General features: G+C 46.7%; 1 long non-coding RNA gene across 1 annotated transcript; it reads left to right on the top strand.

The window, feature by feature from the left end:
* The first annotated feature begins 7,017 nt into the window (after positions 1 to 7,017).
* Positions 7,018 to 14,023, top strand: LOC125392359 (uncharacterized). The gene is made up of 4 exons (XR_007229469.3): positions 7,018 to 7,152; positions 10,689 to 10,806; positions 12,086 to 12,189; positions 13,397 to 14,023. It is a non-coding gene; the product is annotated as an uncharacterized LOC125392359 (long non-coding RNA).
* Positions 14,024 to 17,117: the final 3,094 nt, after the last annotated feature.

Here is a 17,117-nt window from a genome sequence, read left to right as displayed (position 1 = left end):
ATAGGATGTCTCCGGCAAACCCTGCCCCTCAGGGTTCAGTACCAGATGGGGTCCTAGAGCTAAAAGGAGAGTGAGCATGAGCCGCCACCCCCAGCCCAGAAGCTACCTCCTATTGATTGTTACTTGCAAATGGAAATTTAGTTTCCTTTAAGGGAATCTCTCAGAGGAAACCAGCTACTCTTATGGTAAGCCACACGCACAGTGGTGGATGGCGAACAGAGAACAAGCCCAGTGGCATCCTGGAAGGGTCTTTGTCTCACAATGTCATGTCAGGGCTCCTTATCCTTCTGTCTTTATCCTCACTTTATTTATATATCCCCCTTCTCTTTCCCTCTCTCTACTCTCCAGGGGCTTTGCACATAAATATTGTGGCTTCCGGTTTTGTATTTTCATGGGACTCCTGAGTGCGTGACGGAGTCTCTATGTTTCTGTTCCTTCCCATTGGCTCTTTTCCTTCTGCTCGTATTGTTCTATTCCAATATGTTAGTTTTTGTTTTCTCTTATTGTATTTTATTTTACTATTATCCCATAGAAATCTGGTTGTTTTCTAATGAGAGACAGAAAGGGGGTGGATCTGGATGGGAGAGGAGGTGGGGAGGAGTTGGAAAGAGTAGCAGGAGGGGAAACCATAATTAGGATATAGTATATAGGGTAAAAATGTTTCTACGAAATGTTTTAGTTGTACAAGATAATGGTTTCATAGGCATTTTCTTATGCATATCCTTGTACCTTGGTCAGATTCTTATCACCCTGTTACCACCCTCTACCTCTCCTGTTCCCTTTTCACTGGACCACTGCCTAATTTAAAGTAGTCCCCCTCTGGGCTGGAGAGATGGCTCAGAGGTTAAGAGCACTGGCTGCTCTTCCAGAGGTCCTGATTCAATTCCCAGCAACCACAAGGTGACTCACAGCCATCTGTAATGAGATCTGATGCCCTCTTCTGGCATACAGACATCATGCAGGTGGAACACTGTGCATGCAATAAATAAATAAATCTTTAAAATAAATAAATAAAAATAAAAAGTAAATTAGTCCCCCTCTTCTTCATTTCTCTCATATATGAACAGAAGGAGGCATTAACACACATACTAAATATATATACATATATATACATGCTAAATATATATATATACACATATATACATAGTAAATACACACACACATATATATACATCTATATGAGGAAATACATAAAAATTTGCCTCCTTACCCATTACCCTCACCTGTTTCCCTCCATTCTTGGATGTGTCTAAACAGTTTTCAGATAAAGTTGACTTACGGTTGAAGCTGTAACTGTAACTGTACACCGTGCTGTTTCCACATTCTCTGTTCTCCAAGAAGATGATTTCCCCTGTACCTAGCACACCCTTCTTCCAGCTAATGCGCTAGACAGCGCCTCTCTAGGGCCACACAGACAGCACCTGTAAGTACCTTCCCATCAAAGCCCTTTTGCCAAGCCCTGATATCCACAAAATGAAGCTGGGGCTGCAGATCTAGAGGAGTATCCAGGAAAATGGAGAAACAAGAAGGGGACCACTGTGCCCTTGACCTCCAATGCTGAGAGAGACAGACAGCCTGGACAAAGAGCCACCATCATCTTTATAACTTAAAGGAGACAGGGTAGCCTTGTTCCAACAGTTTGCAGATAGAATAGAATAAGAAGGAATGTGGGAGAAGAGAAGAGGAGGCAGGAACACAAGTCGTGAAGGTTGAGAGAGAAAATGCTCGGCCCAGGCAGCATTAAGGGGCTTAGCTGTGCCTGGTAACAGTGCAGCCAACAGGCAGCCACCAAATAGCCAGCGAGGAGCAAAGGTAACAACTGTCAAATGTGAGTCCCAAACAAGCCCAGGACTTTTGGCAAGTGGCTGGCTGCTGCTTGAGAGGTTGGTTACACGTGACAAAGTGACATTCAAGACTCTTAGAGGCAACAGTGCGCTCAGCTTGGCACAGAACTGGGGCAGTCCTGGTCTGGATGCCAGGAGAAGTCATTAAATAGCAGCCACGGTTACAGCCCTGTGGAAGAGGCAGTGCCCAGCTCTCAGGGCCCTCAGAGGAAGCCAGGGAAGGGGCCGCAGAGGCAAGAAGCCAGTGTATCAGTTCTAAAAACCCCAGGCCACTGTTCCATTTCCCAGGAAGAGCTCTCTAGGAAATGTGAGGCAACTCAACTCCATCCACACCTCCAATGTGAACTTCAGTGTTCATCTTCAATATGGCACAGCTACAAGAAAAGGCCTCTGTCTCTAAGAAGCCAGGAAGAGGCGAGACTGTTGTTTCTAGGATCTCCTGAGTCCTAAGCTGGTACAATTCCAGAGGGATCAACAGGGTCAAGACAGCATGGCCACAATCTGTCTCCTGCAGAGCACAGTGTCACGAGGGAACAGCTCAGGGAGACTTGGGGTGCATTTGCTTTAGATATTCCCTGTCCAGCCTTGCTCTGCATGAAGGGATACCCCCTAATCTACACAATCTAGTATGGATGTCATGAGTGGAGGCTGTGTGGACCTACTTGAGTCAGGGACTTTAAGATTTCATTCAATTTTAATTGATACACCTTGAATCAGTCCCACACAGCTCAGGATACTGCATCAGAGAACACTACCAAGCTCTAAAGCCATCACTTCACACACAGATTTCCAGGTCAACATGCGTCATTGTGGAGCCAAAAGAAGGAAAATGGCATGAAACGTCAAGTTGGCTTGAATGTCAAGAAGGGCTAACAGAAGTGGAAGATCATGCATGCTGCAAGCGCTGGACCACATTCAGTTGGTTTTTCAACTCTCCTGACACTAGGGGATACACTTCCTGAGATTTTTGTCTCTCCATTAATTGATTGGCCAGAATTCAGAAATTTGGGAATTTCTGAGGCCTGGTCGTGTTGCCGTTGTGGCAAGGGGTCCCTTGATGACCTGAGCTGACGATCTCCTTCCTTTCGCAGCACCTCTTAGGGTCAGACAAACGACTCTGCATCCCAGGGTACCAGGATCAGGGAGCTGAAGGGATGCAGGAAGTTTATCATGGCATCATCATCAGAATCCTCTGCTTTGAGCTGATGAAGGTTGAGCATTATTAGTCATACACGGCTCTGCAACAAATTGTGCTAGATTTTAACAGCTTAGACAACAAATATTGACCATCCCGTGCAATTTCTAGAAGCCAAGAATCTTGCAGTAACTTTGCCAGATAGGTTCTGGTCCAAGGAGCTGTAGAATCAAAAGCTTGCCAGGGGCCAGAGGAACCACTGCCAGATGGGCTCACTGCCATGGTGTCAGAAGGCTTTTCCCCAGGGATGAGAGAGAGCATCGTCCAGACATAGAACTTGGCAAGAGATCCAAGTGTGAGAGAAAAGAGAAGCCCTTACGTATCTATAGCCTAACCTGGCAACTCCATAAGCCCCTTCTGCCACGTTCAGTGGCCACACAGACGAATCTGAACAGACTCTGATGGGAGATGAACACTAGGCAGCAGGATGACCTAGGACCACCTTGGGGACAAGGCTTTTCTCATAAATCCATTCTTGTTACTGAGTTTAGCCTTTCTCCATTCCAAACAGTCCAAGTCTGGCAACACATCTCTAGAACACATGAATTCATGCCCACAAGGGGAAATCCCTGCCGGCCAGTTCTCTGGCCACTTCTTGAAGCTGTGACTCTCTTGCTCAGCTTTTGCCCAAATTCAGTGCCTGCCTGGCTGCTTCACCTGGAAATTCCTCCTTTCAAGGTCTTGCTTACAGATGTTTGAAGACGGTGACCATGAGCAGAGAACGCTCTACTCACCGGCTCCCCAGCCCACAAGACGGGTATCACATGCTGAGAGACAATGTGGCAACAAGGCACCAAGAGGACCAAGCCAGAGAATCCCATGTATGAAGTTTGTTCTTATTGCCTAGTTTGCCCCTGCAAGAAGGTCTCATGGAATTACCCAACAAGCCCAACTGAGCCCTTTCCCATTCCAGACATTGCATGAAGCCAGCAAGAATGTCTCTCAAAGAGTCACGGTTTCACCCTCAAGTTTTAATGAAGCTGAATTGTATTAAAGTAGATGAGGTTGTTTCCCTCTTAAGTGACTTGGAAACAAGAGTCAGCACGTCACCCGTGTCTGAGCCATTCACGCCGATACTCGAGGGCACAAAACAAGGGACAGTGAAGCAGCCGGGGTGGGGACATTCATTTTCTCCTTGTTAATTCTCAACTAACATCACGTCAGAGATTTGAATCTTCTGTTGCTCTGGAAATGTCTTCAATGTCCACAAGTGCACCAGGGAGTTTAGGTTCTGGGTTTACAAATAAGTTTCCACACAAAGGTGTTTTTATAAATAAGGAATTAACATAGAATGAGGTCAACCATTCTTGTATACGATTTGGTGCCACTGAGGGATGGGGGTATGTGAGTAAGGCTGGCAGCCGATGGGGAAGTGGGTTGCTATATCATGTTAAACAAAGAAAATGTGACTAGTCTGGAAGCTCTGGGAATCCACCAGTAGTTTCATATATGGCCAAGTGATCTGGATTATAAAGGAAGCCCCATAGCATACTGCAGAGCCTTTGACTGGCCAGCTAATGCTGTCCACAGGCATAGAGCATTCTGAATGGTCATTTGGCCCCTCAGGTTTACAGATAGGACATGGTATTAAGTAGGAACAGATGGCTTCCCAAACACTGGGATCCACGAGAGAAGGCACCAGAAATCCACAGAGCTATCTCCAAAGTACAGACTTCACAGGTTCACCACATAGCCAAAAGAGGAGCCTCTGTAGTGCTGAAAAAAAAATTCTCTAGGTGATCAGGGCGTTGGCCCTCTCCTTCCCTCTTACCCCATGGCCCTGAAAGCACTTAGTGGTCCCCACGGAACTCACCAGGCAGCCTTGTCTGCCTGTCGGGTGTGGTCTCTGTACTCCTTCAGTGAGGCACCCCGCATGGGGATGCTGCTGCCAGGCCCACATGATGGCACAGACAATGTGGCAGATGCAGACACAGAGATGAGCCACATCAGAAGGCAGCGCCTTACAAGCCCGTAGCAACAGGGACGGTCGCCTCCTCCATAACAAAGACAGCATTTACCATGAAATGTCAAGTGATAGCTACTTACCCCACAAAGCCCAACACCCTTCCACGGGGCACCCCAGGACCAATAGCAGATTTTCTGGCTGAGAATGCCATCCGCCAATGTCATGGATCCAGGTCTAAGAGGTCTGTCTCTGTGGAGCATGGCCAGGAACCCAATGCTAACCCACCATTCGCACTGGGTGGAGAGCATTGGCATTATCATCTTGCCATGGTTTCTGGTGTCTTGGAATTCCAAGAAAATGCACAAAGTTCTCCAGTGCCAAAGCCCTACACTGGGTGTGCAGGTGAATTACTGCAGATGAAATGTAGCAGGAAAGACTGGATCACTGGAAATACTCAAAAGAAAGGAGAATACTGGCTGGCTCCATGTGACACATGGACACTGACCTCAGAGTCTGACACTTTCTGGCACCCCACGAGAGGCATGTGTGCTCCTGGCATTAAAATCTAGAGATGGAAAACAGAGCTAGCCAGTACTCTCTGGATACACTCCTCAGGGAGATGAAGTCAGTCTGTGGGAGGGACACCTGGATTCCCGGGTGCAATGTGACGGTGCCTAAGAGCCAAGATGTGCAGTCAACCTGGATGCCCTCCAATGGGTGAGCCAGTAAAGACAAAGCGATGCATTTATACCATGTAGCATTACTGAGCCATAAAAAGGTGATCATGTCATCTGTAGTAGTACGGATGGGACTGGAGTTCATTATTTTAAGTGAAATAGGGCAGGCATGGGAAAATCAGTGCTTCAAGTCTCACTCACTTGTGGACATGGGGACATGCGTGTGTGGGTGCACACACACACACACACACACACAGAGAGAGAGAGAGAGAGAGAGAGAGAGAGAGAGAGAGAGAGGCTGAAACAGTGGTTACTGGCTAGGAAGAAGGGATCAATGCAGGAGCCTGCTGGTAAACAGTCCCAGAGATCTTATGGGCCACACAAGCACTGTCAGGCACTATGTATGGACCACACAACCACTGCTGGTCATTACATATGTGGCAGTCTGGTTTATTCCCATCACCATATTACTGCCCTATGCATCTCGTAATTCCATGTCATAAGCCTCAGTTGCATGAGATCAACTGCATGCTCTGCATTCTTGAGCACAGAGAGCTGCAGGAGAGGCCATGGAGATACACAGCATGCCCAGAAGTCATGGAGCTCTTTGCAAGGATGACCTTCGCTGGAGAGGAGGCTGGCTGTGCCCTCCCACCTGACAAGAAAGCCACCTCAAAAGGAAAAAGGTTGTGCCAGCTCTGGAAGGCGCGGGAACCTCCCTTCCTGTATCCCGTTACCTCATGGCCTCTTATCTCATACCCATTATGAAAGATTCCACAGCTCATGCCAGAACCAAGCACTGGCCAAGGTGTGCAGCCCTTCTGAGGCAGGGATCCTCCTTGAAAAAGACATGAACGTCTCTTGGGAACTTTCCTGCTTGCCTCAGTCCTTCCTGCTGCCTCCATGTGTTTCTTCTCGGCTGGCTTCTAACCTCCGTGAGTTCACGGTAGAGTGATCACATGTCACAGGTATGTGGATGATCTGAAGATGGGTAAGTTTTCAGTCATTCTGGACATAGCCTTATCACCTAGCAGGGTAGTTACATTTTTCTCAACTTTACAGCTCAACACACAGGCTTCTTGGTGTCATGGACATTTTTGCTCAGTTTTGTGCCTTCTCAAAGATCCTGTCTCACCATCTCCCTTCCTACGATAAAAGACATCCAGAGCATAGACGGTGCCATAATGTCAAAGGGTCTGCATAGATCCGACAAAAGGTGACTCTTCCTTCCATCTGCCTTGCAGACTATATAGACAGAGAACATTTTCTCCTGTTCTAGACATGCCTCTCGGCTTATACCCAGGATCCCAGGGTCAGGTTTGACCCCTTTGCCCTTGCAGAGCAAGCTACCTCCATCCTAGTTTCTAAGGATTCCTTTCTCACTCCAGCAGGTGTGTGATGCAGGCAGATTGTCTCCAGCCACACTGGCCTAAGGAAAACACACTTGACTTGCCAGAAAACCCATCTTCATGGCCTTCTTAGAGATGGATTTATACAAACACAATTCTCCTCCAAGTCAACAAGAAGCAGGTACAGTCTCTTTCAGAGCTAGGTAGGACCTTGTGGTCATGGTCTCCCTAAGAGACAGGGAACATGGGTATAATCCTCCTTAGAGTGAGGGTCACATGGAAGGGTCAAAATGAAGACAGCAGAAATGCTATGTGGTTTGTGTTGACTGTGTGTGTGTGTGGGGGGGGGGTCCTGTATAGGTCATGCTTAGAATGACAGTGACGGAAAGTAGGTATGATCTACCAGCACAGTAGGTATGATCTACCAGCATAGGACAACTTTTTTACTTACTATACATTTCCCAGATCTAGGGAGCTGGTGGACCCTGATGCCTGGTGCTTCAGGGTCATCCATAGGCGCTTGAGTTTGGTAGGACTACAGAACGGGGCCCAGGGATCTATAAAACACAGCGGTAGCAATTAGAGAATGTTGCCTTTGGTTTTCTGTGATGTCCTGGCTCATAAAGGGCTCGTTACAGCTGCCCGTTACCCTTTCCATCAGGCTGATGCTCCCTCTCCTACACACCCACGGCACCTGGGTTCAGACTTTCCGTCAGACATTACTGCCCCAGGTGTTTTATTATTCTTGTTTCTTTCTCTTCTCATTCAAATTATGTTTGCTGAACTCTCCTACATACTCATTCTATGCTAGAAACTGGTGGGACAAGCAAACAAAGAGCCAGTGGCCCAGTCAATCAGCCCCGGCTTTCTGTCTGGACAGAGGAAATAGGAGGCCCCCTGTGAAGCTTTCTGCTCAGCCACCAAAGACAACAGCCACTCTCACATCTCAGACAGGAGTGTCCCTGAGAATGAGCAGATTTCTCTGCCACACCTTCGCAGATTCCTTAGCTCAGGTTCATTAGCAAAACATGCCTGTTTGCACTCTAGTGCCAAGATCAGTCATTGCATTAATGTTGCTTCCTTTAGCTGCGCAGTTCTCCAGTGAGTTGTTCATTACCAAAAAAAACCCAAAAAAAAACAAAAAAAAGTTTTATAGACCCTACTGCATGCAGGCACTATGCCAGATACCTTGATAGTACAGATGGTGAGGCTGGTTGTGACATTGTAGAGTCCCGCTGCTCACAGTACCCTGAACTTCATCTATGAACTTCACAGAACAGTACTGGGCTTCTCCCTAGTCTCACCGAGCCAGTCTTCACTTCATCAGGACACCAAGGAAGTTGCCATTGAGGCTTGAGGAAAGCTGCCTGAGGGAGGCGACCACACACACCCACACACACACCCACACACACACACACACACACACACACACACATACACACACACACACACACACACACACACACACACACACACACACACACACTCACACACACACACACACACACTCACACACACACACACACACACACACACACACACACTTCACTGAGGATGCCACTGACAGAATTGCAGTGAGTATCGCAGATGGCATTTACTAAACGCTAGCTGTGCGCTGGCCTTTCCCTCCTGCAGCCACAGGTTTCATTATTCCCATTTCCAGATGGGGAAAACTGAGCTTTCCGGGTTGGGTGTGGGCTCTCGTTCATGCATTCAAAGCGAGACGTGCAGACTCAGCTAGGATTTGTTTGAATTTGCTGAAGTTGATTTGCTGAAGCCTAGTGGGGGTGCCAAAGCCAATGCTGCCACAATCGATGGGAAGGTCTGCCAGCCAAAGCCCCCACATCCTTGAACACCTGCTACTAGTGTGACTTGGAGACCAACTCTCTGTCTATCTCTGTGGCGTTTTGCCAATGTGGGTTCTGATAAATAGGACTGCTCTCTATTCTCCCTCCCGTAAACACCCCAATCACTTGAGTCCCCCGCCCCAAGAACACTGATCAATCATGTCCAGAGGAAATCTAGATGGGCATCAGAGACAAGAGATAAAGAAAACCAAATCAAACACCATACCCTAAACAGGCCACTGTCAGTCTCCCCCTGCAATAGGAATTGTGCTTTTAACCTCACTGGTTCCTCCCAAACCTCTGTTTATCAGGGTGGATACTTTCCAACACAGCCTCAGCATGCAAAGAAATGAACGTTTAGTCAATGATGAGACCTCTGAAGACACAAAACTCCTTGGTAGAGAGAGGGGAGAAAGAGAGAGAAGGGACTAGCAACAAGGTTTATCTCTAGAGAGAGCACCTGGGTACTGAGCCGCGGCAGAGCAGGTGTTCCCATGTGATGAGCAGGTGCAGCCAGATGGCCCAAGCCTGGCCAAGCCTACAGCCAGATGGAGTGCTTGTTCAAGGGAAGGGAAGGGAGCGCTGAGCCCTCAGGGGATCCCCGCTGACCAGCCAGCCCCTCTTGCAGGCTCACATCTGCATGGGCTTTAATGACTTGTGAAAAGAAGGAGAGGCTCAGAGATCTAACTCTTGGCAGGCATATCTGTGGGTCCCACCAGCTATGTAATTCAGCTGTTCAGCTGCAAGAAACTGTTAATCCAAGGGGCTTTGTACAAGCAAGTTCATTAGTTCACTTTTGCAATTACTGCACCCTGGACCTATGGTGTTTTATCACAAATGCAAATATTTTTCATAAAATAAGTTTCTATTTATATATTAAACATTTATGTTTATACTCTGTTGATGAGAAACTCTAAAATATACATTTCACAGTCCACTGTTCTGTGGTATTTTCTACATTGCTGGGGTACAGTAGCAGCAACCTCATTTGTACCAATGAGCACACTGTACCATACACCTCTGGGTTTTTTTGTGGGTTTTTTTTTTAAAGATTTACTTATTTTTATTTTATGTGTATGGGTGTTTTGCTTGTGTGCATGTCTGCGCACCATGTGTGTGCCAGGTGTAAGACAAAAGGTGCTGCCTCCCCTGCAACTAGAATTACAGTGGGTTGTGTGGGTGCTGGGACTCAAACCTGTGTCCTCTAGAGAGAAGCCAGTGTCCTTAACCATTGAACCATCTCTCCAGCCTGTCTTCTATTGTGCTGTGGGAAGTCCTTCTGTATATATGTTGCTTTTATTGGTTAATGAATAAAGAAGCTGCTTTCGGCCAATGGCTTAACAGAATATATATATATATGTGTGTGTGTGTGTGTGTGTGTGTGTGTGTGTGTGTGTGTATACATATATACATATATATATATATATATATATATATATAGAGAGAGAGAGAGAGAGAGAGAGAGAGAGAGAGAGAGAGTAGGCAGAGTCAACAAGAAGCCATATAGCCCCAATAGAGATAGACGCTGGAAGGAACTTTATCTGGAAAGCCACAGTCACGTGTCTATACACAGATTAATGGAGATGGGCTAGTTTGGGATATAAAAGCAAGCTCGAAATATACTTAAGCTATTGGCCAAACAGTATTGCAAATAATCCAGTTTCTGTGTTGAGTCAGGGTGGTCGGGAAACGGACAAGCGGCCTCCGGCAACACTGTTGCTCCTATTATTATGCTTTGTTTCTAAGTAAATTCAGATTCTGTTTAATCCTGCTCATATGGCTATGATTGCCTTTGGTGGAACAGATCAACCCAAATTAAAATCCAAAGCACAAAAGGTTTTTTTTACACCTTTAGGTTTTCTTCCCACAGCTGCAGATAAGCCGTCACCCAAGGGAAGCTAGCCTTCTGTGAGGAAGGAAGGTACGGGAACTAGGAAGGGGAGTATGTACCCAGGACAAAGTTTCTCGATGGAAACTCTCTCCAAAAAGTAAGATTTCCCCGGGCATTAACTATTTCACTTACACTCACAGAGTTTTACTCAACTTCCTATGGACTGTACATGCTACCAATGAAACGAGGAACATTTAAACTAGAGAGCATCTGTGACTCTTCTCAGAGAAACATCATCCTACATACGATCCGTATCCCACTACAGCAGCCCGTTCTTTCAGAACATGCAAGTTGACACTACCATTAAAGACCAGTTCTATAGTCAGGTATGACAACACATGCCTTTAATTCCAGCACTCAGGAATCGGAGACAGGCAGATATCTGAGTTCAAGGCCAGCATAGTCTACATATCAAGTTCAGGCCACTGAGGACATTTAGTGAGACCTTCTTTCAAAATAACACATACAAACAGAAAGAGCATTGCCATAGCCTTATAATTTTTAAGCAGGAATCGAACCAGTCACTAAGTAATGCCAGTTCTCTGTTCAGAAATAAGGTTATGCACAGTAAGCTGCTAGGTCATCATATCTGTTTCCATAGTGACTGCTACATGTTAAGGTAGTTCACTGAACTACAAGTCTGATTTCTTTCACATCTAGACTTCCTCAGACTTGGAGAAAGGTCTTCAAAAGTGAGAAGCTAGGTAGTCAATACTGTTAATTTACAGCTGCTGAAACAATCTGTTGGTGAGTATGAATTATAGAAAGAATCCAACTGCACATTCCATTTGATTTGACTGGGAATAGCCCACAAGTCAATCACAGGTAACCCTAATCCAAGGGCAACCCTGCTGGGGAAGTCTTGTCTTCAGGACCCTCTAGGTCCTTGTATGCTGGAAGCGATAGGAAGGAACCCAGCAATCACCTGGTAGTAACTTCTGAATAACCTGAGACTACCTTGTGAGAAAAAGGCTAGGAAGAGATCGGAAAGATTTTTGGTACCCTATGCCCTTTCCCTTCATGAGGAGGTACTCAAGAAAATACCCTGGGGACACAGTGTCTTCTCATGGAACCTAAACACAGTTGTAGCCTAACCAATACTGCTCTTAGGAAACGAGATAACTGGTCTACCCCAGGCTGAACCTAGACATGAACTTTGAGAGTAAAAGAGAATACCTGAGTATTGAATCGTTAAAATAACGTCAATGTTGATTCCTTGATAACTTTCAAATATTTATTGAGAGTATTTGTGTTAGAAAAATTGACAAATTATCCACCAAAGTATAAGATTCAGTTCCTGTTCTCTGTAAGTATTCTGTAAGTTCTTGAGTGTAAGCAGGAGGTGCAAATATACAAATTCATTTTATACCTTGCAGTAACATTCAAGTTAGAAATGAGTGGATTAAACTAGGCAGCAGAAACTGTTCAAAAGAGGAAAATCAACTGGAATCTCCGGTCAGCAATAAGGACAACAAGCATGGTGAGTACAAGGGATCTCAAGACAAAAGAAAAGGGGCTGCAAAGACAGTGTAGTCAGTAAAGCATTTCCTTGTAGGCATGAGGACCTGAGTTTAATCCCCAGAACCTGGGTAAAATTCTGACATGGTGTCTTAGTTAGGGGTTCTATTGCTGTGAAGAGACACTATGACCACGGCCACTCTGTTAGGAGAACACATTTAACAGGGTAGCTTACAGTTCAGAAGTTCAGTCCATTATCATCACGGTGAGACATGGCAGGGTGCAAGAAGATATAGTGCTGGAGAAGGAGCTGAGGGTCCTAGATCTTGTTCCTCAGGCAACAAGAAGTGGTCTTACACCCGGGGCATGGCCTTAGCATGAGACCTTAAAGCCCGCCCCCACAGTGACACTTCCTCCAACGAGGCCACGCCCACTCCAACAAAGTCACACCTCCTAATAGTGTCACTCCCTGACCTTAGGGGGGCCAATTACATTCAAACTACCACACATGGTGACACACAGTTGTAATCGCAGCATGAGGGAGGCAAAAACAACATATATCTCCACATGGGGCCTACAGGACAGCCAGCCAAGCCTAATCAGAAAGCCCAAGCCAATAAAAGATCATGTTTCAAAAAAGAGATGGGCAGCACTTGAGAAATGATCCCTGAGCATCTGAGGCTGCCCCTTCTCATGCGCGCACACACACACACACACACACACACATACCTACACACAGACACATATATACACATACATAAACACACATACACACACATACACACAGACATACATACACACACATACGCACATACACAAACACACACACATACATATACACACATACACATACATACACACATGCATACACACATACACACACGTTCATACACACACACATGTATATGCAAACACATACACACATACATACACACATACACACATACATACAAACACATACACACAAACACACACATACACACACACACAAACACACACACTTACACACACACACACGAATGTAGGGGGAGAAAAGAGAGAGGGTGAATAACAGCGTAGAACTCATGTCCCATGGTTGTGATTTCATCTCTCAAGAGTTCAGACGATAAAGGATTCATCCCTGGGTTTTAGTTCAGTACAATGTGTGTCTATTAACCATCACTTCCCAGTTAGCCTCAAGAGACTCGGGGGTCAACAATGAAATGAAATAAAGGATTGATCCTGTCCAGGTGTCCTGAGCCCAGACTGCCACTGCTCCTCAACGCTGTCAGGAAGACAACAGGATACAGAAAGAAGACCTTGTGCTGAGCCAGGCGGTCAGGCCTTGCCCTGGGGCCACCGATCTTCCTGGTGTTACGGGGCCTCACAGACAGTAGCCTGGTAGTAATTTTGAAGATGCAGTGAACTTGAGCAACGGACTGAATCCACTCACAGCATATAGAAATGTGTTCTGTTTGTCCAGAAAGATGCAGGTTCTTCTTATTAGCACTTGGCAGTAAAAATTCCTCCAAGTGGGAATTTTAGACATGACTGGCTGCTGAGGATAGAGAACCTGTTACAGATCTAAGTCTGGGATCCAGGTAGAACCAGGGCCCAGAGCTCCTTACGGTCTGCTTGTTGGTTGAACTCGCTGGACCCCATTGTCATCAATCTTTCCCTGAAGCATCTGGAGTCTGAGGAAATCATGTCCTGACCCCAAGGCTTCACAAGCAGGAACCTCACTGTCAGGTTCAGGTTTGCATCTTCAGGTCCTTTTTGAGAGGACAGCACCATCAGGTGGACCCTTATGCTTAGAATCTGAGGGTAATACATGGTTCCCAGCACTTTTTTTAATTCACTAATAAAATATATATTAGAGTTTGGTCAGAATATTATTGTTTGCATGTCATGTGATTAATCTGGAAAACCCTAGAGGATTCATTAAAAACTGCTCCAGTTTGGAGAATGCAGGAAAGGATGCCCTGCCTGCTTTAAAGAGAACTATCCCATGACAGTTAAATAAGCGTTTGACCCCTAGTCTTAGGATATTCAAAAGACAAAAGGAGCCTAGAGAAGAAACAAGAAAAGAACAGGCAGGTAGGGCATGGGGCTGCAAGGTACATAGGGCAGGCTGGAGCTCCAGTGTGCTCAGACCAATGAGGACTCGAGGGACAGTTTCAGCCAGGAGCAACATGACCTGCCGCATTATCTCAAGATCTTGTGGTTCCTGAGGAGAAATGAGGTGAGTGGGGCAGAGGGGTGTGTAGAGGCCACCCACACTGGCATTGCCCACTGAGAACTCTCTGAGTTAGAAGGAGCTGGTCAGCTTCTGATGATGGGGATGGCCCAGCATGGTGGGCTGGTTAAGAAAGAAAGGGAGACATGAATTCTGAGGAGGTTTTATTGATGGGATCCACTGTATAAACTTAACATTCCCCAGTTTTGGGATAGGCAGCTCAGTCTGGGTATCTGGGGTCATCTGGTTGTCTCTGTCTGGCCGAAGGTAGGCTCACATGAAAACCCTTTTGTAAGGAGCTGCACAACAGTGATTGGAGATTTCAAAAGGCCTTGTGCCTTGTACCCACACAGCTTCTCCCATGGTACAAAGCTTACTCTGACAACCCCGGGACCTCAGCAGACTCTTCTCTTTCCTTTGCCTCTGCTCCCTCCCTCCCTGGCACTTCCCCTCATTCCCTACCCTTGGCAACCCTCCCTGGCCCACGGTCCTTCAGCTGGACTCTGCCTTGCAGGCTCTTCCAGGAGGCCGTTTATCCCCTGCCGCAACCATGGCTCTAGATGCCTAGAGCGTCATGAAGCCTGTGCCTGTCTCTCCTTTCTGTCTCAGCAACCTCGGACCTGAAATTGCCCACCATGTCCTTCTTCTGCCTTGCAGTGACCTTTTATGGGGAAAGGCCCCACGGATTCCAGCATGCCCTGCTCCTCTCTGGAGCCGGCCTGCACGGCAGCGACCCATGGGGCCATTCTGTCAGCCCAGGCGTTTAATTAACTAATTACAACCTGCTGACTTGCATGCCCAGATCGCTGTGCTCAGAGGGCAGCTTCTTCCAAATCATTATTACAAGCCCACATACATCTGATAGGTCTTCCCTGAGGGTATGGGGTGGTAATTGGTGCTTCCAACAGGAGGTTCTTGCAGATCATCAGAGCCGAGACCAAGTGTCACCATCTGCCAGTGTTTCTGGCCCCACCCCGCATCTCACAGTGTGACAAGGCCGCAGCTGTAGTGTTGGGGACCAAAGGACACGGGAGAAGAGCCGCCCTGCCAGACCTGCCCGGAGTATAATTCACCCCCGCTGTGCTCAACCACCAGGGCTGGGGAAATGAGCTGATGAGAATCAAAATAACCTCACAAGGATGACCTGGCCAGAAGAAGTCTGGATTTCTAATTAGGGCATAAGACAAAACTTGCCCAGGTCACGGCTTTCTGTTCCCTGAGAGGCACAAGACTGGAAAACCCCTGGGTCTCACCCAGATGTAGGGCCCGGACATGCAGGTTTGTGATGGTGGTGCCTGCCAGAGAGTGATAGGGACAAGCTCTCCAGTCCTAGAACCTAGACACAGTACGTCCCTAAGAGGTTAAGTCCCCAAGAGATTTATGAGTCAGCATCTTCTCTGCACCGAGGGGCATCAGCATAAATGAAGGCCCTCCACGGAGTCCAGAAGGACATCCACCATAGCACACTGATGCCTTCCCTACTCCGGAGCCTCAAAGTCCAAAAAGGTCTCCTGGGCTACAGCTCAGATATCAACAGAGCTAGGGGAAGAATCAGCACTTTTGCTTTTGCTTTCTGGCTTTCGGAGGGTACAAGAAAGCCTGAGCCTGCTAGCCACCCTGTTACTCTGTTTCCTGAGCTATCAATGGTTATCCAAGTCTTTGTCACCCCACTCCCCAATACTAAGGACAGAATCCAGGGTCTGGCAAATGCCAGGCAAGCTCTCTATGTGAGCTACAGGCTAGCCCAAGACCATGTCTTCCTGACACGGAATCTCACCTGGGTATTTTTAGACCCTACGGTGAAGATGGGCTTGCCTGGGCCTGACTGTCTAAGGACAGTTGATCGACCACACCAGCCCCACACGCTTGTGTCCCCTTTGTCAGGTAAACTAACAAACACGAGACCTGACTGAAATGTGAATGTCTGGTGGACTGTGTCCTTCCTATCACACACACACACACACACACAGAGGCACATGCACACACGAGCATGCACACGCACACATATTTGACTATTGTTCATTTATAAACAATGAAGGAAAGCTTCTTTTGGTGCCGTTTTACGAGACCCAGTGCATGTGTGGACGCGTGTAATAGCCCCAGCTTAGCAATGGAGTCTGGCATGCATCAACATTACCGTGTGAATGAAGCTCACTGACTCACTAATGCCGTCCATTCTGCTAAGCGCTTTCTCTTTCTTAATAAATTGTCTCTATTGCTAACCGCATGCCTCTGGTTAATTCTTAAAATATCTAAGGACTTGGATAAGCACATCCAAGTGGGTTCCTTCTGGACTCAAACCTTGTCTGTGGATTTTAGTTTAGGCAAAGTCCGAATCACTACACACTTCATGGCTGTGTTTCTGGCCCCGAACCCCTTGGTGTTTTGCTCACCCGGGAACTCCCTGCGGCCCTTTGTGCTCCATGTGCTACATTCTGTCTGCAATGTGAAGACTGTCACAAACTTTATTCTCATCCATCCTGCATGTTTTTAAGAAATTAAAAGAAAGAACCTCTTTTGTGTACCCTGATGCCACCATTCTCTTTGCTTTCCTGTCAGTCCCGCCTAAAGCATTTCCATGATAGTTCATAAAACACAAATCTACTGGAGATAAATTGCCTTTGCTTTTCTTAATCTGAGAACATATTTTTTTTCTCCCTTGGTAATGGATAGATTCTCCTCCTGAATACAAAATGTAAGGCTGCCTGTGCGGGATAAGAGAGGGGCAGGGGATT

The sequence above is a fragment of the Myodes glareolus genome, chromosome 1, assembly GCF_982192425.1.
Source record: "Myodes glareolus chromosome 1, mMyoGla1.1, whole genome shotgun sequence".
NCBI classification, from domain to species: Eukaryota; Metazoa; Chordata; class Mammalia; order Rodentia; family Cricetidae; genus Myodes; species Myodes glareolus.
The sequence above is the reverse complement of the archived record's forward strand: the minus strand, read 5'-3'. Positions and strand labels throughout refer to the sequence as shown.